We start from the raw sequence: 27975 nt of genomic DNA, 5'->3' as shown, positions 1-27975 counted from the left end.
GCCAAGTTAATGGACATTTGATTGTTTCTAGTTTTGACTATCCTATATAATAAAAGGCTAATATGCAAATTGTCCCCTTGTGAGTTCGACCAACTGACAGTTCGACTGCTCGCTATGACATGAGTTGACCACTAGGGGACGGTGCAGAATGAAGGAAGGCCTTGGCCAGCAGCCAGCAGCCAGGGAAAAGAAGGCCCTGGCCCTGATCGCCAGCCAGCCCTCGGGACCCTTCCCATGCATGAATTTTGTGCACCGGGCCTCTAGTTATGAATAAAGCCACTATGAACCATGAAGCACAGATTTTCTCATGGGCATATATGTTTCTTTCTCTTGGGTAAATGCAAGGGATGGAATAAGTTTATACTTAACTTTACAAGAAACTGCTAACTGCTTTTCAAAGTGATTGCAACATTACACTTCTAGCATTACATTCTTGCTAACATATGGTATTCTCTCTTTTATATGTTATCTCTTCTAATCAGTATATTGGAGAAATCACATCCTGGTTTTAAATTGCATTTTTAGTGAGTATCTTTTCATGAACTTTTTGGCAATTTATATATCTTCTTTTGTGAAGTATTGGTTGAAATCATAAACTATTCTTAATGGAGTTATTTCTCTTCTAAATAGTGTGTTGTAATAGTTATTAATACACTCTAGATCTAAACCCTATGTCATATATATGTACTGAGAATAGTTTCTCTCAGCCTGTGGCCTCCTTCCTCATTTTTTATGGTGCTTTTCAAAGCTTTTAAGTTTGATGAAGCTGATTTATTAATATTTTATTTTATAATTCTAGTTTTTTAGATCTTATATAAAAACTAGAGGCTCAGTGCATTAAATTCATGCACAGGTAGGGTCCCTAGGCCTGGCCAGCACTCAGGGCGGGCCAGGGCCTTCTGACTGACTGCCGGGGTCTTCATTCTGCGCCACCCCCTGGTGGTCAGCGCACATTATAGTGAGTGGTCGAACTCCCTAGGGGACAATTTGTATATTAGCCTTTTTTATATACGATAGGATGTAACTCAAGGTTATAAATGTTGTCTCCTATGTTTTATTGTATAAGTTTTAGAACTTTAGCTTCTTTGTTTAGGGATAAGATCCACATGAGTTAATTTATGTACATGATGGAAGGTCAGGTCTCAACAAATGAGATTTATTTTTCTTCTATATGACTATTCAGTTAATTCAACACCATCAGTTGAAAATATTGTTCATTTCCTAATGAATAGGATTCTATGTCAAAATCAATTGAGCATGATTTGGATCTCTTTCTGGACTCTATTGTTCTTTTAATTGATATGTCTATCCTTATGCCATACTATACTATTTTGATGACTGTAGCTTCATAATAAGTCTTAATATCAGAAAGTATAGTCACTAAATGTGCTATTTTTCAAGATATTGGCCAATCTATGTTCTTTGTATTTTTATATAATTTTAGAATCAGTTTGACAATATATACCACAAAAAAGCCTACTGGGACTTCGATTAAAAATACATTGACATTTTTGGACAATATCTATCTGAACAATATTGATTTTCCAAACCATAAAATAAATTCTACCATTTATTTAGGTCTTGTTTAATGTTTTCAACAAGGTTTTACAGCTTTCAGTGCAGAGTTTCAGAGTATTTTTAAAATGTCAATTGCTCACTGAAAACCTATAGAAATAAAACGTTTTCTTTTTATATTGACCTTGCATCCTTGACAGTGCTAAATTTATTTATTAATTCCAATATATTTTAGATTAGTTAAGATTATTTTTACATGGTTGATCATCTTCTGTGAAATAAAGCTGTTTTATTGTTTTATTTATTTATTTATTTACCAATCAGTATGCCTCATTTTTTTTTCATTGCCTTATTGTGCTAGCTAGGTTCTCCACCAATATAATTTTAAATATAAATAATGACAGCTGACATCTTTGTCTTGTTCTTGATTAGAAGTAAAACATTTTACTTTTCCCCATTAAGTGTAATGTCATCTATAAGTTTTTCACAGATGGCCTTTATCAGATTGAGGAAGTTATCTTATTTTCTTAGTTGATAAAAGTTTTATACATTTTGTTTTGTTTTTTGTATTGTGTGGGAATGGATATTGCATTTTTTCAAATGTTTGGTTTGGCATCACTGAAATGATCATCTACTAAATGATGATAAATTATATGTTGATGCTAAAATTGCATCCTTAGAATAGATCTCATTTGTTTTTACATACTATCATTTTTGTGTATTACTGGGTTAAATTTGGAAATATTTTGTTAAGGATTTTTGTATCTGTGTTCACGAGGGCTGATGATCTCTAATGATATTGTCTGGTTTTGGTATTCAGGGTAATCTGGTCTTTATAAAATTATTTGGATAATGTGTTTCTCCCTAAATTATTTGCAGAAAGAGTTTGAGTATATTTGGTGTTATTGGTATTACAAAGCAATATTTAATCATAGTAATGGTTCAAGGGATCTGTGTCTTTTTTATCTTTGTAATAGAAATATCTCAGCATTCTCCCATTAGGTATGATGTTGGCTTGAGAGAGCTCTCTTATCATATTAAATAATGCCTCTCTTTCCATTTCAATAGAAATATTTAGTTCATACAGGACAGGCTTTATGAAATTACCTTTTTGTGACAAATTATAGAAATAATTCTATGTACTTTTTAATCAATGTATATGTAAACGATGACCTTACATTTTATAATGTTGAAATATTCCATTTGTTACTATTTTGTTTATTGTTTACTATTAATAGTAAAATAGGAATGTCTGTAGGTTACCACATATTTAAGAAACTTGTTTGTAAGTATTGTTTATATATCATAGCTAAGTGACTGTGCAGAATTATCATTTTTTGTACTCTGGATCATTTTATTTATTATTATTATATATTTTTCTGTGTGAAATTTATTTTATTGTTTCCATTTTCATTTATCTCCTCTATGCCCTCTTCAACCTTCACCCCCATCTACCCCTATTCACTACACAGCTGTCCCTGTCCATGAGTTCTCACTGTTTTTTTTTTTTCTTTTTTGCTCAATCCCCCCACCCCTATCCCCAACATTCACTCCCCCACTGGGTACTCTGGATCATTTCAAATAGAATAAGAAATTTATGTTTCTTAAGAGTTTGACAAAAATTACATTTTAACTCTTTCAAGTTCGTGCCTAGTTTGTGAGTAGTTCTTTGGCAATTTTTTCTAGCATGTTATTGTTGTCGATCTTGAATTAATTTATGAAATTTATTTGATCAATTTTGATAAATATTTCATGGCACTAAAGTTTACAAATATTTAATTTAATGTATGAGAAAACAATAGTAGGTACTATATGAAAATATGTTCAATATACAATGTATATATAATTTATATATATATATATACACACACACACACACACACACACATATATACATAGAATAAAATCCTTCATAAATACTATATAAATATAGGAAAAAATATATATCCACACAGATAGATACTTCTGTTATTCAGAATGTGTGAAGCCTTAATTCATCATTTGTTTCCTCGAACTTTATGAAACCAAAAGTGAAGAATAATAGATTTTAATAGAGTGTTTTGATGCATTTCTAATACATTTTTCTTTCTATATTTAAGTCATAAATTTTAAAAATAATTAAAGCTTCACTATGGATTGTTCCCTTTATCAATGTAAATGCCTTCTTTTTACAATTTAATGTTTCTAGTCTTGAATTTAACTTTATCTGACATGAGAATTGGACTACCTGCTTTGATTTTTTTAATGCTAAAAATATGGGCCTAACTGAAAAAAAACACACAACTTGTGTTATTCTAATTTAGGTGTATTTTTGTAAACTGGCAGAAATATGTTGTTTTCCTTTTTTCTTTGTAGTCTGATCTGAGCCTCTTCTTCTTCTTCTTCTTTTTTTAATGGGGAGTATAACCCACTGGAAGGTATTATTAAAATGGATGTGTTTATTCCTTGTCATCTTTGTTTTCTGCTTTTGGTCTGTCTCGCAGTTCTCATGTTTTATACTTTGTGCTATTTGAAACTCATTTTCTTTGCTTTTATCCTCTATAGTTTTTTGAAATGAATCTATCATGTTTTTATTCATGCTGGTACTTACATTTAAGTTCCCCAGAAGTATTTTTAATCTGTGTGAATCTAATTATTCAAGCTGAGTGAAATGTGCTTGCGTGCACTCCTATTTGAGACAAGAATTACAATGGCTCCCTCCATCCTCACTCCTACCTTAGCACTCATGTTTCCTATCAAAATCACATTTTAATTTGTAATTCGAGATCACATATTGATACATGTGTACATTCATTTAGCTTAATTGTCAGATTTATAACAATTGCTCTGCCTCATCTCTTTGAGTCAGTTCCCCACTAGGCCTTTCATGAATGCTTTATAGGTGCCATTCATTAGCTTTTCCCTTTGTTTCCTCTCTAAGTTGTTTGGAATACATTTCAAGACTTAACAAAGAGATGTGTGAGTGCTATATTTTCTGATTCTTGGGATATTTTTTCTTTCATGTGATGAATATTTATTGAAAACCTGTTTTGCAACAATAGCTGTGGTAGGTGCTGGCACTACAATGATAAACCACATGGACACCATCACTCAAGGACTGTGTATCTAGAGATCTTTCTATTGCCAGGAAATACAATGGGCATCTTCCCCGAGTATAAAACACACAGGTCACAATCTTTATCCTCAAAACTCCTGTAGTCACCACGCCCTTATATTTGGCATTTAGAGAAAAAACAGTGCACGCAAAGGCCTTATTTTCTGATGTTTATGACTTTATGAGTAATTGACTTTCTGCTTAGAGGTATGAAGATATTCCTTTCTTTATCTTTGTGTTTAAAACCCTTTCCAGAGATGTGGAAGTGTCTCTCCTAACTGACCTCTAATGCATGGTGATCCCATTATTATGCACACACAAGCCTTTCCTCAGCTCAAAGAAGTATCTATCAAATACTGGATTATTGGTTCTCTGTAGTTTGTTCTGAGAAAACTTAATTATACACATGTTGGCTCTCCATTCTCTCTCCTTCAAATCAGTCATCTCTCTCTCTAGCATTAAATTCTTCAATTGCCTTTTTCTGTATGCAGTAGTCTCCCTTATCCATGGGGGATTCTCATTCCAAGACCTCCAGTGGACATCTGAAACTGTGGCTAATACTGAACCCTCTATGTACTATATTTCTTTCTGTACCTACATATCCAATGGTAAAGTTTATAGATTATGCACAGTTAGAGATAAACAACAATAGTAAAACAGAACAATTGGTAGTATAACAATGAACTGTAATAAAAATTATTTGAATGTTGTCTCTCTGTGTCTCCCTCTCTTATTCTCTCAAAACTTTATTGTACTGTGCTCAGCCTCTTTCTTGTAATAATGTGAGGTGATACAATGCCTTGTTAAGTCAAGAATTTTCACCCTTTCACTTAAAGGAAGCTCTTTCTGGCTTCTCTTTGGCATATTCTAGATGCTAGTATCACTGCCCCTGTGCTTTGGGGCCATTGTTCAGGAAAAGTGGTGGTATTTGAACAGAAGCACTGTTAACCCAGATGGTGATTGAGTGACTTATGGACAGGAGTGGACACAGTGTGGGTACGCTGGACGAAGGCATGACTCACGTCCTGGGCAGGATGAAGTGGGGCAGCCCAGATTTTATCACTCTACTCAGAACAGCATGCAATTTGAAACTAAAGGATTGCGTTTGTTTGTTTTTCTGGAGTTTTTCTATTTCATATTTTCTTTTTCTTTTTAAAATATATTTTATTGATTTTTTACAGAGAAGAAGGGAGAGAGAGAGTAAGAAACATTGATGAGAGAGAAACATTGATCAGCTGCCTCCTGCACATCTCCTACTGGGGATGTGCCCGCAACCCAGGTACATGCCCTTGACCAGAATCGAACCTGGGACCTTTCAGTCCGCAGGCCGATGTTCTCTCCACTGAGCCAAACCGGTTTCGGCTCTATTTAATATTTTCATACCTTGGTTAGCCACAGATAAAATTGTAGAAAGTGAAACTGGGTTAAGGGGGAATAACTATACACATCCAAGTCCTTATCTTAGGTATTTTCTTGAAACAATCGTTCATCTTATCTTTGTTCTAATGTGCATTACTTTTGTTACTAAAAACTCATGGGAAATAACGCCTTATCTGTGAAGCTACTCCCTACAGTCCAAGTGAGTGGTTTCTTCAACCTTCAGGAAGGGAAGAGTCAAAGGCATCACCAAGAATACTCCTTGTCCCCCTGACTCTATTGGCCACAAGGATCTTAAAAGTCAGACTTGATCTTAGATCATTAGCACAACTATCACCTACAGTATAACCAACCTCATGAATCTAATGTATGTTTGCTGAGCGTTCACATTGTGCAAAGGCCAGTGTGGTGTGGGAGACACACAGACAGAAAAGATCTAGACCAGGCCTTTCAGCGAGGTCTGCGTGGCAGTTGAAACTAGCTCTAAAAAGGTGTGCCTTCTAAGGTAAACTTTGAGAATCCTTCATTTTTCTTAATAATCACAAACCTAAACCAGTGCTGCGTGGCCAAAAGAAAAGGAAACTTGTTGAGTATCCCTCAGTGTCAGGCACTGCACTGGCTAAATGTATATTACTCTTTTATTTGACTCTATACCACATGCATATAAAGTAGATAATATTGTTATTTTTCCAATGAGAAATGCAGACTCCATGGGTAGTTTAATAAAATTTAGTAGTACTCATAGAGTAACAATCAACATATCCTGTATTCTGTTTTATTTTTGTGTTATAAGATTGGTGGAGGGTCTTGATTGGTGAGAGAAGAGGCTGCCCTTGTTTAGGGTTGGCTGATGGTTGTGATTACTAATTCAAGAGTGCATGTGCTTGTGTTTGGGATGGAACGATATGTGTAGTTTTCAAAAGTATGCTGGGCTAATACTAATTTTTTAGTTCAAGAAAATAAGCCAGTTTGCTGAAATGGCAGCGATATTGATAATAGCATCTCTAGTAGAAAATAAATAATTGTGAATCGGAATCAGAGGTCAATCCAACCCCAATCAATAAGATTGTAGCCCCGAATGACATCTTGGCTGCATCCTCATGAAAACTTCTGAGCAGCTAGAACCACCTAGCTCCCAGTTTTTAAATCCCTGACTTGCAGAAATGGTGTGTGATAATGTATATTTATTGCTTAGGACACCAAGTTGTAAGGTCACTTGTTATCAAGCAATAGGTAACTAACTGATACATCCTTTCATAGGATTAACTTTTGTATGGCTAATGGCTGTTCAGCCTTCTCATGGTTTGAAGGCTTATTGTTTAAGTAAGGAGAGAGGTAATAATGAGGTATATATGTCCTTCTTGCATCCTTTGTAATCTTTGTTATGTAAAGATAAGTTAGCCATGATTTTAAAATGTCTCTGTTTACTCAATCCAACTCCTTTGCCTTATAAGTAGTATCATTTCTAATTAATTTGGGGAAATAGATGATGCTTCAATCTCAGCTTTCCTAAAAATATGAGTATCATTTTTCTTTTCTAAATTTTTGTAAGTTACTTTAATAAGAAGATGGGGAAGATGCATTTGGGTCTTCTAGTGTAATACTTTTTTTTCAATGTTTTAAAACATTGATACAGTTTTGAAGCATACATCTTTTTTTTTGCTCTTAACAAGGATACATAAAAGGTCTCTTTATATGTTTGATATGCTAGGCTGTTTGAAAGGATCCAACACATATAGCCTTCATTATTCTAAACAAGGTGAAATATGTATAATCTTTGTGTTATTGAGGTAGAAAAATCATATTAATTTTTAAGAAAAAATTATTTTTGTCTTCTTCCTTATGTATTCCCTTTTTTTTTCTGTCTCATTGCACTGGCTAGAATATTCTAAAACATGTTGAACAGCAATAATTTTAACTGACAGATTTCGTGTTATTTCTGCCTTCATGTTGCCTCTAGTGTTTTTTTTTCTGGTAAGCTTCTATTTTCAAAGAGATCTCATTTCTTGAGTGATAATAAATGTTTAATTTTTACTATTTCATTCTTTTTTAGGATTTCTAGAACTATTTGCACTTGTAATACTGGCACATCTTTCCATTCCTGGAGTCCAATTTCAGACCCATTTTATTTGTTTACTGCATTATTAGGTTCTATTTGCTAATAGAATTGTATTGTTATAATTAGAGCACTCTATGCAATAGCGGAGACAGGAAACCACACATTCCCTGACAAAACATAGATGATCAATACATCCCAGTAAAAGTAAAGATAATTACTACTGCACTGAAGGCTGTGAATTATAGTTTTTCAAGTACTACCTTGGTTCAAAGCATTATTAATGGTACAAAGAGAAACCTTTGAGGTAGGGTAGCAATTTTTCTGCCAGCAGGCTTAGCCCCCAACGTTACAATTAAATGTCATCAGCAAATGGAAGCATAAAACTGACTTTTCAGAGCTCAGGTCCTTCCTGTTCCCTCTGTCATCAAGCCTTTCTCATGAGTGTGGAGATACCAGTGCTGCTGTGTGGAATAGGAGAAAGAGCTCCAGGTGGTCCTACTGTCTGCTGCTAGGAGATCTTGAACCTGAAGCTACAAATTGTGACCCTCTAGGTCTCATCTGCACAAAGGAACTAGTGCCAGTGGTCGGCAAACTGTGGCTTGCGAGCCACATGCGGCTCTTTGACCCCTTGAGTATGGCTCTTCCACAAAATACTGACTTCTGTGCATGGGCCACGAAGTTTCAATTGCACTGTATGTGTGTGCCTGCATGTGGTATTTTGTGGAAGAGCCACACTCAAGGGGCTAAAGAACCACATGTGGCTCGCGAGCCGCAGTTTGCCAACCACTGAGCTAGTCAATCAGCCCTACGTGGCTTGAAATACTGCTGAGTGTCCAACAGGATAAGGGGAGTGAAGTACTTTGGAATCAGAGTCTACCCAGGTTCACACACACATGAAAAAATGATCATCATCACCATCATCATCATCATGCAAAGGAGATGTTAAGCCCAGGCTCACCACTCCCTCCATGCAGCAGGATCCTTTAGCTCCCAGATGTTATCACTGGCTTTGTGAGACATGGGTTTACATTTCTGTGCTACTTAATTACCCTTCTTCCTCTCCTAGACACTTTTATATTTAAATACAATTCTCTTTTCACTTAACAATGGAAGGGCTAAAATTTGCATAGTAAGTGTGGGTCGGTGGTGTGGATATCTAATTAAAACCTTCTCTTTTTTTCCCATATTCCCCTTTTCATTTTTCTCCCCTGAGCTGCTGACATTATTGTAAATGTATTCAGTGTCCCCATTCTGTCAGCCCTCTGTGCTCTGAGAAAGGCAACTAAGACAGGAACCAGAGAGAGCAGGAGCAGGAGAGAAGCAAGAGGAGGGCAGGAAGGGAAAGAACTGGTAACCTATGGAGACAATGGCAAACTGAGGGATTTTGACAGAAGATCAAACAGAAGGAAAGGCACATTGGTTGTGGTGGGGCGAGACTATTGGTTTTTTAAAAGAGGGCAGGGTGATGGGGAGAGAGTCTGAAAAAAAGGACATTTATGAGAAAGAAAAGAGAGGAGAACAAAGGAAGAACCATTTTGGTTTTGTATCTCCAGATATAAAAGAATTTAGACCAGGGATGCAGATAAAAGCAAAGGCAGACTTATTGAGGCTCTGCAGAAGGCTAGAACACTGAGAGGGGGTCCCACGTTCTGCTCAAAATTCGCAGGGTCACATTTAAGATCTCCTAGCTGCCAGTAGTAGGATCTTTCTCCCATTCCTCGCAGCAGCTCTGGTATCTCAGCACTAAGAGAAAGGTTTGATGACAGAGGCAATGTGAAGAATCTAAGCTCTGAAAAGTAAGTTTTGTACTTCCATTTGCTGATGACATTTAATAGTAACGTTGGGCCTTATGGATTGTATTTCTTGGGAACATGGAAGTTGCTGGGGGTTAACATATCAGGGTGTAGGTTGGCTGGCTTTTTCCTTTTTAGGGATCTTGGCAGGAGAGGACAGTATCCAAACCCAAGCATTCAAACTCCAGGGTTTGAACCTTTAAACATGAAATGAATGTGCCTCACCTGAACTGCCTCATCCTTATGCTCATCTCATCTGTGTGAGATGGTTTCCAGCTTGAACTGGTTAATTCCTCCATAGACGACTGGTAGACTTTTACTCTTGGGGATCATCATATTGTACCAGGCGTAGTGAGGTTAACTGTGACGACATAGTATGGAAGCAAGGCACCCTAGCCCCTACAAAGCCTTCAATGTCAGCTTTCCTGAGGGAGCCAGGATGACCATCCAGAGCAGCCCTGCCTAGTCCTGGTGACTGTTGATTCACTTTATCAACTGAACTTGAATGATGTTGCAGATTGCCTATTTGCTCTTTGCTTGGGTGCTACTCCCATTCCAGTTCCACCTTATGCCTGGCAGAGGGATTTTTCCTCATCCCCTATACCTGGGAACAGCCCCTGTCCACCTTTAGCATGTAGTAGCCTTTTTTAGCTCTGGATCTTGTACTGCCTTGTCTTGACCCACTCTACAGAAAGTCCCTGGCTGAATTTCAAGATGTGCTGCCACCCACAAGGGAAGTGGACTCTCAGAATTCTGAAGGCTCAGCTTTGGCTTAAGACCCCAGGAAGACTGAAATAGTATTTCCATAGGACTTGTCCCCATATTTGAATTCAAATCCATTTGTGTCGCACATACCCACCTCTTCCGGCTTTCATTTTTTTCCCCCCTAACATTTGGAACACCACATTTTCTCAAAATGTGAATTTTCATTCCTCTTCAAATCTGCGGGGAGTCCCATTACCAATAGAGCAATTCACTGCATCTTGGTACATATAATTTTAAAACATTAGACCCTCTTCAGATTCCCTTCCAAAGTGCTAAAAATGGACATCCAAACCTCCTTTGTAGAATATAAATATAGCCAAGTAATCTGGCTAAGTGCCAGCATCCTTAGACATTATTGTTAGATACTTTCTTGGGTAAAAATCATCTAATTCTTCTGTTTTCCATTGAATAGACACATTGTGAACCTGAAGCTCAGTGGCAAAAGTGTGTGTCCTAATTTGTGGCTCTTTGAATACAATGAATACATGTTTAGTACCTATTTAAAGTGGGATGGGAAATATGGACGTATACTGGACTATGAAGTCCAAGAGAAAGAGTGTAGGCTGATTGGTAGCCTTGAATCTTGATGTCTAGGATTTCAGCTCTAATGTTAACTCTGTGTGCAAAAGTCTCCTAGTGATTTCTTTCTCCTTGAGCACTATGGAGTGTAAAGTCACTTTTTTTTTAACCTATGTTTTTATTGATTTCAGAGACTGGAAGAGAGAGAGAGAGAGATATATCAATGATAAGAGAGAATCATTGACCGGCTGGCTGCCTCCTGCATGCCCCATGCTGGGGATGGAGCCTGCAACCCAGGCATGTGCCATGACCGGGAATCAAACCATGACCTCCTGGTTCATAGGTAGATCGATGCTCAACCACTGCGACACATTGGCCAGCAGGAGTGTAAATTTACTTTAAGACATTGGTTAAGTTATGCTACCAAGATCTGTATTTTGATCTGAAATGGAATTGTTACAATAAAAATATTTCATTCTCTTTTATGACTTTATTAGGGTAGAAAGTTAAAGCAAAATCTATAAAAAATAGTATATTTAGAAAAAAATGCCTCATATTCCCTAAAACCATGAACTTCTGTCCATACTTTTAGCTTCCACTTGATTAGAGTAGAAAAGTTCTAGTCCAAATGTTTTCAAAATTTTCAGAGAGATCTATTCATGTGTGTGGACTATAAACAAGGATATTTAACTACCACATATAGGTTTTTGTAAAAGGAAAAAGGGGGGCGGTGTAGGGAAAAGAAGAAAGGAAGAGAGGGAGAGAGAGAAAGAAAGAGGGACAAAGTACAGGAAGAAAAAAACAGAATGTTTGACCTCCTATTTTGGAATAATATTATCATTTTCCCATATTGGTAGTTGTTTCAAGGAATGACAGGCTAACAGCCAAAGACTTCCCAATGTCCTAGAGCACCCTGGGTCACCCAGCTTTGTTATTTCCCTGACCACATCTTCTATCATTATTTCCCTCATTTCTCAAAAACAGCTCCTGCCCTAACCGGTTTGGCTCAGTGGATAGAGCGTCAGCCTGCGGACTCAAGTGTCCCAGGTTAGATTCTGGTCAAGGGCATGTACCTTGGTTGCGGGCACATCCCGAATAGGGGGTATGCAGGAGGCAGCTGATCGATGTTTCTCTCTCATCGATGTTTCTAACTCTCTATCCCTCTCCCTACCTCTTTGTAAAAAATCTATAAAATATATTTTAAAAAAACAAAAACAACAGCTCCTTTCTGTTTCCCAAATATGCCAAGCATGCCACCCCTCAGGGTATGGGAAAGACTATTTCCCCTGGGACCCTGTCATGTTGTTCAAGAAGGGAAGACCTACCACATGACCATGCCCAGTGGCAAGAAAAGTGGAGTAGAGTGTTTAGCTTGTTTGAAAAACAGTTACAGCGGTTCTCAACCTGTGGGTCGCGACCCCTTTGGGGGTTGAACGACCCTTTCACAGGGGTCGCCTAAGACCATCCTGCATATCAGATATTTACATTACGATTCATAACAGTAGCAACATTACAGTTATGAAGTAGCAACAAAAATAATTTTATGGTTGGGTCACAACATGAGGAACTGTATTTAAAGGGCCAGAAGGTTGAGAACCACTGGTTTATAAGAAGGGATTTGAAATAGCTCACAAGTAAGCCCACACAAGGTATCACCATGAGGGTTAAATGAACCAGTTCTAAGAGCTACGTGTATATAAAATACCTGTACATAGTAATCCTTAAGGACTGGTAACATTGAAGGTTCAATAAGGCACCATCCCACCTAATCAGATCTCCTTTTTACTTTTCCCTATAGTGCATAGTTTAATTTTCTTTATCCATCTCAGGGTTCCATGGCAGCATTTAATGATATTATACTGAGACTCAGTCTTAGAATTGAACTCTACATTTTACTTGATTTCATATATTAACAAATTCTGAGTGTATTGAATCTCTTACTTCTGGTCCTAGTGTTTTTTTCATGATTATGAACTCATTAAGTGATTTGAAGCTCTGTTAGAATCTGATTTTAGAGCTACTTCACCCATGTTGATAAGAGAGTATATCTGATTGGTCAGATTCAGAGTTTTCATAGGCCAACACGTTGTGTCTCAACTTACGCTCCTTATAGCTCAAGAGGAAAAGTCAGAGGTTGCTGGAGAAGCAAAATTATTTCCCCAATAACACGAACCATGAAGCATTAGGAAGACTTTTCAGAAAAAAAATGTAAAATACGTATCTACCATAATTCTGACACTTCTCAGAAATACAACTCTTATAAAACCCACATTGTATACATGATGCATATTACCAACATGCTCTGAGATGCTTCCAGATGGATTAGAATAAACTCTCAGCCTTCAGGCACTTTAGCCTCCATTAGTTCCTGCCTGCACACAACCTAGAGAGGGCAGGAAGCCCGGGCTCCTCTTCCATTCTACTGGGGCCCTGATGAGTGTGACAGGCACTGCCTTGGGGCTAGGGCTGGGAAGAGCATTCAGATATGTCTTGATTAAAAAGACATTTCTTGCATAAGGACAGGAACTGTCTTCATGACTCTACCTACCTCTAGTGCCTATCACAGTATCTGGCACAAAATCAGAGATCAGTAATATTCTGTGAAAGGAATCAGTGAAAGAAGACAGGGACTGTACCATTTAGCTTAACTTAGCTCTTAGAACACTCCTTTCAAACCACTCTACATAATCTCCATCTGACATAAGCCACAAATCATTTCAAAATCATGTGTGAGTGTGTCCTTGTGAAATGTGATTGTGTGAGGCTAAAATCACCCTGAGCTGCCTTGAAGGGAGTAGGTCAACATATTCTAATTTGATGCACTCCTAGGTTAAAGCTCTACCTTTATGGGCTTTATTTATGAGCAAAAATCTGTGTTCTAATGTCCTTGCACATTCTATTCACAGCTGTTTCAACTTCCTTCTCTTAATCCTCAGAGTATGTTTTGTACATCTCTTTTAAAACATTAATATTCTATTTGATGTTGTTGTCTCCTTATGACAACTACCCATGTCAATGTCATTGCCCTTGTCACTCCTACTTAATTGAGGGCTCCCTCAGAGACAGAGCCTAATGAATGCATGCTCCATGTATGTTTGCTCAGAGAATGGAAGAAATAGAATGAATAAGAGCAACCTAAATGCAATTGAATATCCAGATAAGCTATAAAGGAGGCTCAAAAGAGGTGACCCTAACACTCTAGATAAAATGTTTAAGTAGCCTGCAATTGCTGAGAGAGAATATCATTTTTAGTAAAAATCTGTTTGTTTTTTTTATAGAGTTTGAGTTTTATTCTCAAAGGACAGCTTGTTTGAAACTGAGTCTGAGCCAATTAAGAGCTTTCTCTAGTTTCTTCTGAAGGAAAATACCCAAGGCTCTCAGAAAGCTACAGGTGTGTTCTGTCCCTGGGGGATGCCTCCTGGACTGGTATTTGTCTAGAGGTAGAGGATGTATCTGCAACCGCTGCTTTAAAAAAAACAAACGCAAGATGATGTGGTCTTTGGTTGGGTTCCTCTCATAGAATAGCCGTGTCCCCGACAGTGGTTTAAATTGCTTGTCAGAAAAGCGTGGAAATCTTCCAAATGAAAATGCCGGAGTCTTGTTCTTTTCCTTCCGCTGACTGAAGACGTGAGAGTTGTTGAGCTCTTTGTCTCCCGTCCTCATGCGGAACCAGTTGCTTAGAGAATTATTAGGGTTTCGCTGACATCGATCCGGAAAGAGACAAGAAGAAAGAACATGGGATAGGGAGGGGAGGAAAAAAAATCCCTGTTTTGCTTCCGCTGTCAAAAATAGAAGAAAAAGAAATATACCAAGGTCAATTTTTACTGGAACTCACTCTGTGTGGAGAAGCAGTTTATTTCATACTTTTGCAAAATTCCCAACACTGTGAGCACTCCTGAAAACAGGGGAACGCTGTATTTTATTAAAGAGATCATGGTTACTGTTTACTGTAAGTAGCAGGGCCTGGGGGCGTGCGGGAGTCCCGGCTGCATGGGTAGACCAACCCAACGCACATCAACTGGCCCTTTCCTTCTTGCACCCACAGAAATAGCATTGAGAGCTACTTCTTACGTTTGAAAAAGAGCTGGCAACAGGCACTATTACCTCCATGGGCCCAAAGTGACCACAGCAGGGGAAGTTCAAGTGAATTGGCAGGAAGACTGGCAGGCAGCCAAAGGTCTGGCTAGGTGGGGAGGGCCCCCTGCAAGGGAGCACAGCTGGCAACAGCTGGGACACTGCTCTCAGGAAGCTCAAACTGAGGTTGACAGTATTACAGATGTCCCCCATCCCCTCCACCTTTGTCCCCGTCCACCCAGCCCCCGCCCCATCCCAGGCCTTGCCCACACTATTGCCTGTGACCATGAGCTATGAGTATCCTATATAATAAAAGGTTAATATGCAAATTGTCCCCTCGACTGGGAGTTTGACTGGGAGTTCAACCTGGAGTTTGACCAGGGGTGGGGCCGGCTGGCCAACTGCCCACAGCCCCTCCCCTCTGCCAGCCAGGCCCCATCGGCCTAGGCTGGCTGGACTCCACCTGTGCACGAATTCATGTACCAGGTCTCTAGTCTATAATAATAATCTATAATAATAAAAAGGTAATATGCTAACTAGACAGGATGTTTTCCGGACATCCTTCCTGACAAAGCCGGGGCTGGAGGGAAGCCAGCCGGGGTCCTGGATGCCTATGGGCAGCTCAAGGGAAGCCGGCCTGGGTCCCAGGTGCCAGAGGGAAGCCGGTGCTGGGTGCTGGAGGAACGCTGGTGCCAGCATCCGGGGGAAGGAAGACCTACTGTTGCATGAATTTTCATGCATCGGGCTTCTAGTAGACATATATTTCCTTTGGTTAATCTCGTTCTGCCCCTCCAACCCCCTCCCCTCTGAGCTCTGTGAGCCTGTTCCAGGCATCCACCCAGTAAACAAAACAGACAAGGGAAGAGGCGCGTAGGGACAGGGTAGTAGCATTCAGCCTTTTATCTGTGAAGCATGGGATAAACAAGCCCCTGTGCCTTGAGTTCCAGGCCCTTTGGATCAGGGTAAAATTGAACTGAACAACGCAAAGCATGTATTATTAATGGTAGTGTTTCTTTTAAAGATTTGATACGGGCAGGCACAAAACATTGCCATAAAAAGGGAAAGGCTCTTTAAAATTGGCAACGCTTTTTCTTCAGTTCTCTCTCAGTGGGATGCTACATGCATCGTTTCTCCTCTTTTACCTTTCTGGGGGCTTTTTGAACAAAGAAATGAGAATCCAGGAAGGAGAGAATAGAGAAAGCAGCAAGGCAGAGAGGGAAAGGGGAAGAAAAACCATCCGCTCTGAAGGGACATGGACAGAGAAGCAGAATGTGAAAGCAGGTTGCATTAAAAATCAGAGGGGGAATAGCAATAGGACAAGACCTTGATATGCTTCCAGAATATGTATGTTGCCCCTGGGGAACCGGTGGGTATTGCATCCCTGTAGGGAAACAGTTGCACTTTCCCTCCCTGTCTGACCCTGGGAGCATCTCTGCAGCTGTGGGATGGGAAGAGGGACCTGCTCCTTCTCAGACCTCCTGTCCCAGCTCTGTCCCCACACCCACCCCTTTTAAGGGCCTGACCCCCATGTTTCTGCAGCAACACCGTAATTGCAGCACAGTCCAACATCTTGTCTACCCAGTTTCACACAGAGATTCCACCACCAGACTCACTGTAGCCTTAGAGAAGGAGATAGAGATGAAAATAAGACATGCGTAGCCTTTGTTCTTAAATCTGGCCCAGATTAAGAACAGGCGATGCAGTCCTTTATGGTGAGCAGATGGGGTCCAGTTCCGGCACCGCCTTCAGAGAAGGCCCCTGTGAGGAAGTGGTGCTCGGGCAGAGATTGAATGAGCTGAGGCCGTGCACCAGGCAGGCATCGGAAGGCAGAGGCGACCAGCACAAACAGTGCAAGCAAGGAGAGTGCTCCACAAACAGCAAGGGTCACAAAGATAATCAGGCCAGAGTGTGAAGCAAAGCCATGTGATCCTGCAGACTCCATGTCTTGTGAGGGATTTGGATTTTAGTCTAATTGTTGTGTGAAAAAACCAGTGGGTTTTGAGCAGAAAGACGTAATCTGACTTAGACTTTAATCGGCTCAGTCTCCATTGCATGTGGTGAAGGGACTGGGGAACGAAATGGAGCCAGAAATCAGGGAGGTGGTATGGACCGAAACCTAGGGACACACTGAGAGAGAGTCAGAGACCAGAACAGATCGTATGTGAGTGGATGTGGGGTATGAAAGAGAGAGAAGAAAGAATGGGTCTGAAGGTTTTGACTTGAGTGACTCAGTGGCTTCTACTGAAATGGAAAAAACTCTGAGAAGGTTCGTGGGACAAAAACTGAAGTTCACTTTATGCAGAATAAACATGACATGCCTATCAGAGACGAGAGTGGAGCTAAATATAGAATATATAGATCTGCACTTCAGGGGAAAGGTCAGGGCTGAAGTTACAAGCATGGAAGTCATTTGTATATGATGCATCTTTAAAGCCAGGGCACCTGCTAATTCCACCTGAGCAGCGCAGAGGGAAGACGGCTGAGCCCTGGAGCACTCCAGCATCTCAAAGCAGATGCATAGACCAGCCGTGGGCAAACTACGGCTGGCGGGCCGAATTCGGCCCGTTTGAAATGAATAAAACTATTGAAATAGAAGACCATACCCTTTTATGTAATGATGTTTACTTTGAATTTATATTAGTTCACACAAACACTCCATCCATGCTTTTGTTCCGGCCCTCTGGTCCAGTTTAAGAACCCATTGTGGCCCTCGAGTCAAAAAGTTTGCCTACCCCTGGAGACAGACCCAGCAAAGAAAACCTAATGGCAGTCCCAGTGCGTTAGGAGGGAAACCAAGAGTGTTTTCCTCGGGGTGTGGAAAACGAGGTATTTTAAGGAGGAATGGTGATGAATGAGACAGTTCCTGCTCTCTGGATGCTCTCAATTTGGCAAAAGGATTACGGTCCAGCAGGAGAGATTCCATAAGATAAATGAGAAGAAAGTCCCTGGGCATCTCAGGTCTTTGATTAACTTTGCCTGTACAGTAGAAAGTGACCGAAGACTGTTTCACACAAACTGTAATGTTTTAGTAAGACCTCTCAGAAAGGGCAGGCATTTCTGGGTAAAGAAGTAAAAGGGGGGGAAAATGTATGCATACCTACAAAGGGAGGTTTTCGAAAAGCTCCAGGGTGACTGAGACATCACGTGCCAAGAGTCATGTGACAGGAGATGAGTCTCAGGAAGTAGGTTTGCGCCAGTTTGGTAGGCCCCTGAGAAGCTGAGAAGATTGGGTTTGAGCCTGGGAGCAATGAGCAGAGAACAGAGGAAAATAAACATATCTACCTGGATAGGAGTGTTGAAGAATAGAAGTGGTCTCATTGAGAAGACCTCACTATTTGCATGTTAGAAAACGGTAATGCATGTTGAACCACAGCCTTTCATGAGTGATATGCCTGGGCCCATCCCTTCATGGCCCTGATCCTCACTGTTCTTAGCTGTGAGGTGGGGAAACAACTATATGATTTCTGAGATCTCTTCCATATCAAAAGCATTTCTAGCCTGGCCAGCGGTTGAGCATTGACCTATGAATCAGGAGGTCATGGTTCCATTCCCAGTCAGGGCACATGCCCATGATGTAGGCTTAATCCCCAGTGTGGGGCATGCAGGAGGCAGCTTATCAATGATTCTCTCTCATCATCAGTGTTTCTATCTATCTCTCCCTTTCCCTTCCTCCCTGAAATCAATAAAAATATATTTTTAAAAAGTAGCATTTGTAAGACTCTATCTGGTGAGCTAAGATGAGGTGCCTATGCAGCAAACTATTAGCTCAATTGAGACCAGGAGTCGCATCTATGGTTCCTTCCTAGTTGCCTAGCACCTTCCTCGTCCAGGGCCTGATAAGCAGTTGTTTCTGGCAAAATGCTTGTGGAATTGCTCTTGGAACAGATGAACTAAAGGGGGTTGGCCTGGGGCTAAGTTGGAGGTTGTGGCAGATGATGCCTGCAGCTCTGGCGGGACCTCATGGTGGAGGACCTGGAAGTCGATGAAGGTACCACACCATGGGCACTGCTAAAGAGGCGGCCCTGTGCTGAGCATTGCACGCACACTTAGAATATCCTGACAGTTGGATTTGTCTCTGGATACATGATGGTTGAGCAAGAATCTCTCAGTGACCCAAGACAACCTGCTTTTCTCTATGTAGCAGCCGTTCTTTGTTTCAGGGTGAGAAATTCCCAGTGGAGACAAGAGAGCCCAGCTGTGTTTGGGTTTTACAGACCGCCTCAAGATTTCTCTCAGATGTTTTGGTTAATGGCAAAAACACAGCATTATCAAGGTCATTATTAGCATTATCACTTATTCAACTACCACTAATAATTAATGTTTACTGAATACCAATAATTTGCAATGAGATTCAATAAATATTGGATCAGAATTGGCCTCTGTCCAGTTGGCCTGTGATAAATAAGAAAACACAGACAAGTTTTGTCCAAATTTTAATCTCTTCAAAATATATTTGTTTCACAAGTTCTCCTTGGTTTCATATGGCTAGACGGACTGAAACCAAGAAAGCTGACATTAAGATTGCCATCAGTGTTGTATACCAATATTTTCCAGATACATTTTGTGGAAAGGATATTGATAGATGATTTAATAGAAAAAATGTCCAGACACACAAAGTTGGAAGACAATGGCTTGAATAGAAGTAAATACGCTTACTACTGCAGGATTGTGCTGAGGTTTGAATGGGCTAATGTGCCTTGTAAGCACCAAGAAAGGGAAATAATGCGTAGCATTTTCTAAACTTATTTGAGCATGGAATCATTCTCTAGGAGACTATAAAAATGTTGTTTTAAAAACCTGTTCTGAAATGCAAGATGCTTCCCCCCCCCCTTTTTTTAACAACAAATAATTTTACTTCTCAGGCCCGTTGGCTGTCCTCTCAATTCACCCAAACCTCAGTAACATATTCTTTTGTGTTGAGGAAACCACTGTGGATCAATAGATGATCCCCAAAGCCCTCCCCAGGACCCCCACAGCATTGGGGTCACCCAGGCAACTGGAAGATAAATGAGGACAGTCTTTTTATTTTATTTTTTTTTACTTTTGTATAAAGATTTAAGGACCATGCTTTCATGACTTTTAAGTCAATTGGGACCCTTGACAAATACTACAGTGGCTAAAATAAATCAGACTGATAATACAAAGTGTCGGTAAGGATGTAGGAGAACCAGAACCCTTGTACATTGAATCATTGCTGAGAGTGTGAAACTGGGTGAGAACTTTGCAAAATTGGTTCACATTTTCTTAGGAGGTTAAACACATGCCTATACTATAATTGAGCAATTCCACTCTAAGGTATTAATTAAAGACAAATGAGTAAATACGTTCACAAAAAAATCTCACACAAGAATATTTTATGTATAGAAATCATATGAGAAAACAGGGTAAATGTTCAGCAATAAAAACAATGGACACAGAAATTGTGCTATATTCATCAGTGGAATAGTTGTCAGCAATGAAAAGACATGGCCCACTTTTCTCCACAACAGCATGGCTAAATCTCAAAAAATAGTAGGTGAAGCAGAAGAAGCCAGATACAAATGATTGTGTATTGTTTGAGCCTGTTAATATAAGGTTCTCAAACAATCAAAACTAACTCATAGTGATAGAAATCAAATCAGTGATTGCCTTGGGTTAAGAGGGTGGGGCAGTAAGGTGAGTAGAAATTGACTAAAAGAATCTCTGGGTTAAAGGAAATGCTCTGTTTTTGTGTGTGTGTGTGTGTGTGTGTGTGTGTGTGTGTGTGTTTATGGTGGTGGTAGTTACATGAGTGTTTACAATTGTCAAAACTCATCAAACACAACACTGAAATCCATGCAGTTTGACCGTGTGTAAATTAAACCTCAATGAAAACAAAAAAACTAAAATAATTGGAACTCTTCTCCCCCACAGCATCTTGGAGTGAGATATTTGTTAGCACATGACAGCCATGAATTGTCATAAATACTTTCGAATGAAAAGTAGAGAAAATGTAAATTAACCCATTTGTCATGACTCAGGGGACAGTGTTCATTCTACTAATTTGGAATAAAAAATTGTAAATTCCAAGGACTTATTCTTGAGTCAGCTTGGGCAGCCCTTCTGAAGAATGACATTAAGAACCAGTTCCATGTATGTTGTTCCATGTGCTCCCGCAGATCTCCATGTAAAAGGACACATTTCTGACACATGGTCAGCTGATGAGTAACCCTTTATTTTTAAGTAAGATTGTCACTGACTCTTCTATTTAGCACAAGTTATATTTGTTTTTATCTCAGCATGGCCTTTTGCTGTTCTTGATGAAACTCTTAAAGCAGCCAATCGGTATTAATAGCAACACCAATTAATTCAGAAACTAAGGAGTGAACAGAAGCAAAATCAATAGCTTTTCCAGGCTCTACCAGTGTCATGTTGATGATAAAGACAGTAGTCATCAATCATGATTTAACAAGTCATTAAATTAAAAATAGAAGGATCAGCACAAACATAGTCTATGTACAAATTTAAGACTGATGAATATTACATATTTCTTAAATAATTTTATCCCCTCCATGTGGCTCTTATATTCTCTTCCTGGTCCAACAAAATCCTTGATCCAAATGACTCTTTAAGGAACACATGCTAAGGAAGGGCTTGTATACCCCCTTCCTCTCCGTTTACTGTTTTCCTCCTGTTCTTCTTTCCTCTTCTCATCCTCCTCTCCCTCCCCATCATATCATGCTCTATACTTACTGAGAACTTACTGTGCGCTGGATACTCTGTGCTCTGTACTTTCATTTGTATTATTTCTTAACTTATAATTAGAAATGGTGTTTTTAGCCCATTTTACAGGTTGAAAAGTTGAGAATTAGAGAACTTCTGTATCTTATGAGAAAACAGAGTTTAGACTTTGAAGATTGGTGCTTGCTTCTAGGTCGTTTTGATTCTAGCTGAAGTTCTCACACTCTGGGGGGCATCACTTCACAAGCCTCACCTTCTTTTTCCTGTAGGTGATGTTCCCTTGTCTCTGTTAGTATACTCTGTATATTTGCTGGATTCCAAGCTGCCTAGTATTTCTCAACCATAAATACTAGCCATCATTTTCTTTTTTACTTTAAAGTTCTCCATACAGTTACAAAAGAATAAAACAACTTCTTAGCAAATAATGTCATTTGATGTCACCTCCGATATCAATATGTACAGTATTTGCATTTTTAAAATGTTTGTAGGGAGTCTGCATTTTTAAGTGAAATCATTTTTAAGTGAATTACTCCATGTATCCTAAATGAATCCACAGCTAAAGGAAAAATACTAGTAAATACACTCTTCTTTCCTAAAGCTAGTGATGCTTGAATCCAGCACGCCATGCTCCCTGTCCTGCATTCCACCCACCGACCCGGCCTTGAGAATGAAAACACAGACACACTGCAGACCAATGCGCGCTCCTTGTTCCAGATGAGCTTTGCTGTGGGCTCCATGCCCTGCCCCATTCTCTGCAGCAGAGATTAAAAGCACTTGTCTTCTCTTAAGCCTGCACTTAAAACAGCATGGAATAGCCTTGACCTCTTCTCTAAGCCACATCTTGGCTCTTTTTCCTTTTCCAAAATCAAAGTTGTATCCAACACCGGGGAGCAGAGCTGCAAAGGCACAAGGCGGGCTACCTGACCCTATCGATCTGCTTCCATTTCTAAAGTTTCTGACTCTGTGATTTTGATTCTATGAATATGATTGCTGCCCAACATTGGATCTGCCTGTGGGAAAATGTAGGCCGGTTGCCCATCCCATGCATCTCCCACCCCCCTGCACCCCCGCACGTTAATTCATCCATCGCTCCGATCCTTTCCGCCACTCATTCTAGAGGTGGGTCAACCAGTGCATGTACAAGGCCTGGTGCATGCACTAATGGCTCCGGTAATGAATCAGCCTTGGGCTGAAGACTGCTATTGGAGTCTCCAAACAGAGGCTCTAGTTGGAATCGTCACCTCCCTCATGCTTTGGGAGCTCCCTACAAAGTTCTTCCTTGGTGTCATCATAGATTATGGATCTTGATTTCAGTGATGGTAGAGAAGCACTTGTTCTACCATCTGAAACCTGCTTCCTGGCAAAACTTTGTCTCCCTGCCAATGCCATCGTTTTGTGCTGGACACAGTTCACAGCCAAGTATTCCCCAGCAGCACTGACGGGGGGCGGGGGGAGAGAAGAGGAGGGGGGATTGAGTCATTGACCCAGTTAGAGTCTGTGAATGGCAGCTGTTTCATCTGAGTGAGGCACCTCACTTACATAGAGGGGCTTTACTGAAGGGAGGGTGACTCTGTTGAGTTGCACCAGGCTCTTTTCTGCCCTTCAGTTAATTCTCCACTTTGTGTGAATTTTCATTAAGGCTTTGCATTGGCTGGGAACCCTGCCCCTGAGACTAGCTTTGCCAAAGGTCATTCGCTTTGCTGCTGCTGTTTGGTGCCTCTTATCCTTGATGGAGGGGTTCCCACTGATTTGAATAGGAGTTTCCATTGCCCTGCATTAAACAGTCACTCCCTCTAACCAGATGCTTAATCTGGTCCCCCTTCCAAGCCGGTGAAAGGAGGGCTCTCTAGCTTGCAGTTGACAGAAATGATCTGAGAGCCTAAGGACACATGAAAGAACACCCTGGTGGCTTGGGGTAAAATCTCCTTCTTGAAATAATATTCAGAGCATAGAGGCATTATTTTTTAAATGGATGTGGGAACAGTTGATTGACTTGGTAGCTGGTTGATTTGCTGAGGCGGAGCTCCCAGTGCAGTGCTGTAAGGTAGTGAAATGGATGCCATGGTACCAGGGCTCCACTGTCCCAAGCAGTGGTGTTGCTGGCACCTGTGGCTGTGGCTGAGGGTCCCAGAGGGGAGAGATGCTTCAGTGCAAGCCCCGTGGCAGGACACAGCTTCTGCCAGCAGAAGCTCACCGCCACCTATTCCACTTATCAGAAACCCTGGCCCGGGCTGCATGCTGCTGTGACCCAGTTGCCATGGAGAACTTGTATATTCTTGGCTCCCTTGCTGCTTCGTCAGGCAGAATTACAGAAGAGAATAGCTTTACTGCTAGGAAATATTACAGAGATATGTTCATTTTCTCTCTGTATGATGATCATTACCAAAGATATGCAAGAAGACTTCATTGTAGAACATTGTCCTTTATAATGAGCTCTTGGTAAACTTTGACAGGGATGGATACCCTGCCAGGAATGGGTTGTGTTGATGCTCAGCTATCTACTAGATAGATATTAACTAGAACTATTTATACAAGCAACAAATTTTTGTAGCATGTTATGTGTGAAGCCGCAAGGATATGGAAACAAGATATTGCGCTGCCTTCAAAGATCTTACATTCTAGTAAAGGAAAATACAACTTCAAACAAATAAATATAAAAACACACACACAAGAACGTGTTACAATAGACTCCTGTAACAAGTGCCAAGAAGCCTAAACGAGGGAATGGAAATATCTATATTTGCTGGGGATTTTGTCAAGAAATCACCCTGGAAGAGGCAGCCCTTGATTGATGTATTCCTAGCACTTAAAACAGAGCTCAGAACAGAGTGGTTGCTCAATATAAGTTTATAAAATAAATACATTCCATTAAGTCCAAGGCAGTAGGCTAAAAATGATTCTAGAACTCTGACTTGCTAGCAGGTTTGAGTAGTGGTTATATTCAACTAGAGGCCCAATGCATAAAATTCATGCAAGAGTAGGCTTTCCTTCCCTGGCTGCTGGCAACAGCTACCCTCTAGCACCTGGTACCCAGGCAGCCCTGGCTTCATCCAGAAGGTTGTCTGGAAGGTCATCTGGAAGGACATCTGGAAGGATGTCTAGTCTAATTAGCATATTAAACTTTTATTATTATAGATTAGATATAGAAGACCAGTTCATTGAAGTCAAAGTAATAAGTATAATTCTAGACTTCTTGAGTTTGAGGTACCTGAAATGATTGGTTCAGTATGCTATGGATCTGAAATGCAGGGGAGTTCTGGGAGGGATATGTAATTTTGAAATTCATCTGCATTTACCATAAATGTCCTAATTCAATGTGAGACTTTCCCCTAAAATTAATCCCAAGAAACGGGAAGGTTGTTTTACCTTAGGGTCCTCATAGAGCATTCCATAATCCAAAGCACTCTCTCAATTACTTACTTAGAGCAATGAAGTAATGTTTGTGCAGACATATTAACATGAAATGACCTTAATCAATGTTATTTGGGAATACTTAGGAAGTTGTATGATAGAATCAGTTTTAAAAAGAAGTTAAAGATTTTTAGCACTGATTTAAATATGTTTATATTTGTGGCCATGACCTAATAATTATAAGTGTTAGCTGTTACTGTAAACAGATTTTTAGAAATTGTTTGTAGAAAGCAACATAGTAAATGACAATCACAAATATACCCACTCTTCATAAAACCAAACAATCAACATTTTATGCAAACAGGTACCTGTGCTCCAGGGTTTAATTTCTGTTTCTGGAATCATCAGAAGATTCAAAAGATTAAAATACATTCTAGCTAAAATATCAGAACGAAGATGCTGCGCTTTAGAAATCGGTACTGGGTGACTCAGCACTACCTCCAGAGATATCAAAGGGCCTGATACCACAAGTCAGGGGAAGACATGAACTGACCATGGTGGGGAGCAGCATTTCTAAATTAGCGTATTGGTTTTTATATTATGTTCTTTTAAATGGGTATGTTCACATAAGTTAAATGATTAAATATAAACATTTGATCATTTCATCCATATTTCTAACAATTGTGAAAATTCTGTTTTGATTCTCATCAGTTGAAAACATAGGCATGCCTTATAGTCACAGTTGCTTTATTCTGATCTATACTGTAAGGTGGTAGCTGACATATCAAGGGAATTTTATAGGGCAAGAACACCAAAAGGCTGAGGGCAGAGTCTTAGGAGTAACCCACACTAGGAGATGGGCAAAGGGAACGGGGTCTATGTACAAAACTTTAGAAAGTAAGAGGACCAAGAAAAAATAGTGATGTTGAACCCAAGAAAAAAGACCATGTCAAACAATAAGGGACTTAAATAATGATGACAATGATGATAATGGAGTGGCCCATGATGTCTTAGACCTTTCCATGGAGAGATCAAGGGAAGGCAAGGCTGAAAAGAATCCATTGAATTTATGTAGTAGACAAATGATCACCTTGGTCAAGGCAGTTTCAATGGAGTGATAAGATCTGAATCCTACTGCAAAGGTGCAGATATACCCACTCTACATAAAACAAAACAGAAGGGAGGGGAGAATAGATAGAAAATACACATTATTTTTATAGTTATTTTGACTGTAGAGGAAAGGAGAGCATGTAATTTGGTGATAGAAAGTTTTACAGTTTTATAGTTTAAAGAGTTGGTTTTTTGTTTTTTAAATATATTTTATTGATTTTTTACAGAGAGGAAGGGAGAGAGATAGAGAGCTAGAAACATCGATGAGAGAGAAACATTGATCAGCTGCCTCCTGCACATCTCCTACTGGGGATGTGCCCGCAACCCAGGTACATGCCCTTGACCGGAATCAAACCCGGGACCTCTCAGTCCGCAGGCTGACTCTCTATCCACTGAGCCAAACCGGTTTCGGCAGGAGTTGGTTTTAATGAGAAGAAAGTAGTGGACATCTCTATAGGTTGAAGAAAAAGACTCAGAAGAAAGTGACCAGTTTAGACACGGAATGAGCAAGGTCTAAGCTGAGACAGTGGGAGGCCAGATTGAGAGGCCAGGTGGGGAGATTAGTTTTGTCCCCATGAACGAATGAATGTCAGTTGACTCCTGGAATATATTTTCTCAACCTTGGCCCAGCACTGGGAAGCCAAGCATTTTGTTCTCAAGTTGCCATGACACCTGCCTTTAGAAGCAGGTTGAACAATGGATGGAAGAGTCTGAACTTTGTGTGTAGAATCCTTGATTCTCATTGAGTTGCACAGAACACCATTAATAAGATTTGAAATAGGCTGTGATCTCCACAGTTTTTGTAGTACCTGGCTCCCTTTTCACCTGACCCAGAAACCCTTTTTTCACAGTGCTGCCCTGGAGGAAGGGAGGGGACAGTTCATTCTCCCTGCCCTGCCCCCCACCCCCAACCCCCACCCCGCCCTCAGCGTCTGTCTCTGATGAGCATATTCTCTATGGCTTGCTGGGATTTAGTGTGCCAGCCTAGCAAGCGAGAGCATTAAACTACATCTCTAAATTCACTTCCAACTCCAACCTTTTCTACGTCTGTAAACACAGCTTGTGTGATGCCTTTAAATAATAAAACAAGGTGGAATATAATTAAGGGGCAAAATGAGTTGTACAGACAATTTGTGCTGTGAGCAAGTCTTTTTAAGTTGACTAATGTGACATTGTTCTCAAGGAAAAGAAAACTTCAGCATTTTATTTTGAGAATTGCCCTGATCCAAATTAGGTCACGGGAATATAAAGGAGGGGAGGGGATTGAAAAAGTCCCAGAGCATGGCTTAGGTGATATAAATTCTCGATTTTCTTTGTCATCCTATTGAAGAGAGGGAAAAGGCCAAAGCAGCATGGCTGTGGCTCAGAACAACTTTGCTTCTGTCCCAGGCACCATTTCTGCCTGCGGAACAATGAGCCTTTAGGCCAGAGGAGTAGTCTGTTATCAGCCCTCAGCAGGCTGAGAATTAATCTCCAAAACCCAGCAACAATGGGCGCTGTATCTCAGGCCAGGTAATGAGTAGTCTTTCAACTGCATCAACTTGATTTTATTATCCTTTAGTTTTACACTTCTTGGCCTAAAATAGTCTTATCTTTTCCTCTTTTTGTTGTTCTGTGGA

General features: G+C 40.1%; 1 protein-coding gene across 1 annotated transcript in view; it reads left to right on the top strand.

The window, feature by feature from the left end:
* Positions 1–27975, top strand: part of OPCML (opioid binding protein/cell adhesion molecule like) — a 415412-nt gene that overhangs the window by 350537 nt on the left and 36900 nt on the right. The window lies entirely within an intron of this gene.

The sequence above is a fragment of the Myotis daubentonii genome, chromosome 19, assembly GCF_963259705.1.
Source record: "Myotis daubentonii chromosome 19, mMyoDau2.1, whole genome shotgun sequence".
NCBI lineage: Eukaryota > Metazoa > Chordata > Mammalia > Chiroptera > Vespertilionidae > Myotis > Myotis daubentonii.
This window is presented reverse-complemented; position numbering and strand designations above follow the sequence as displayed.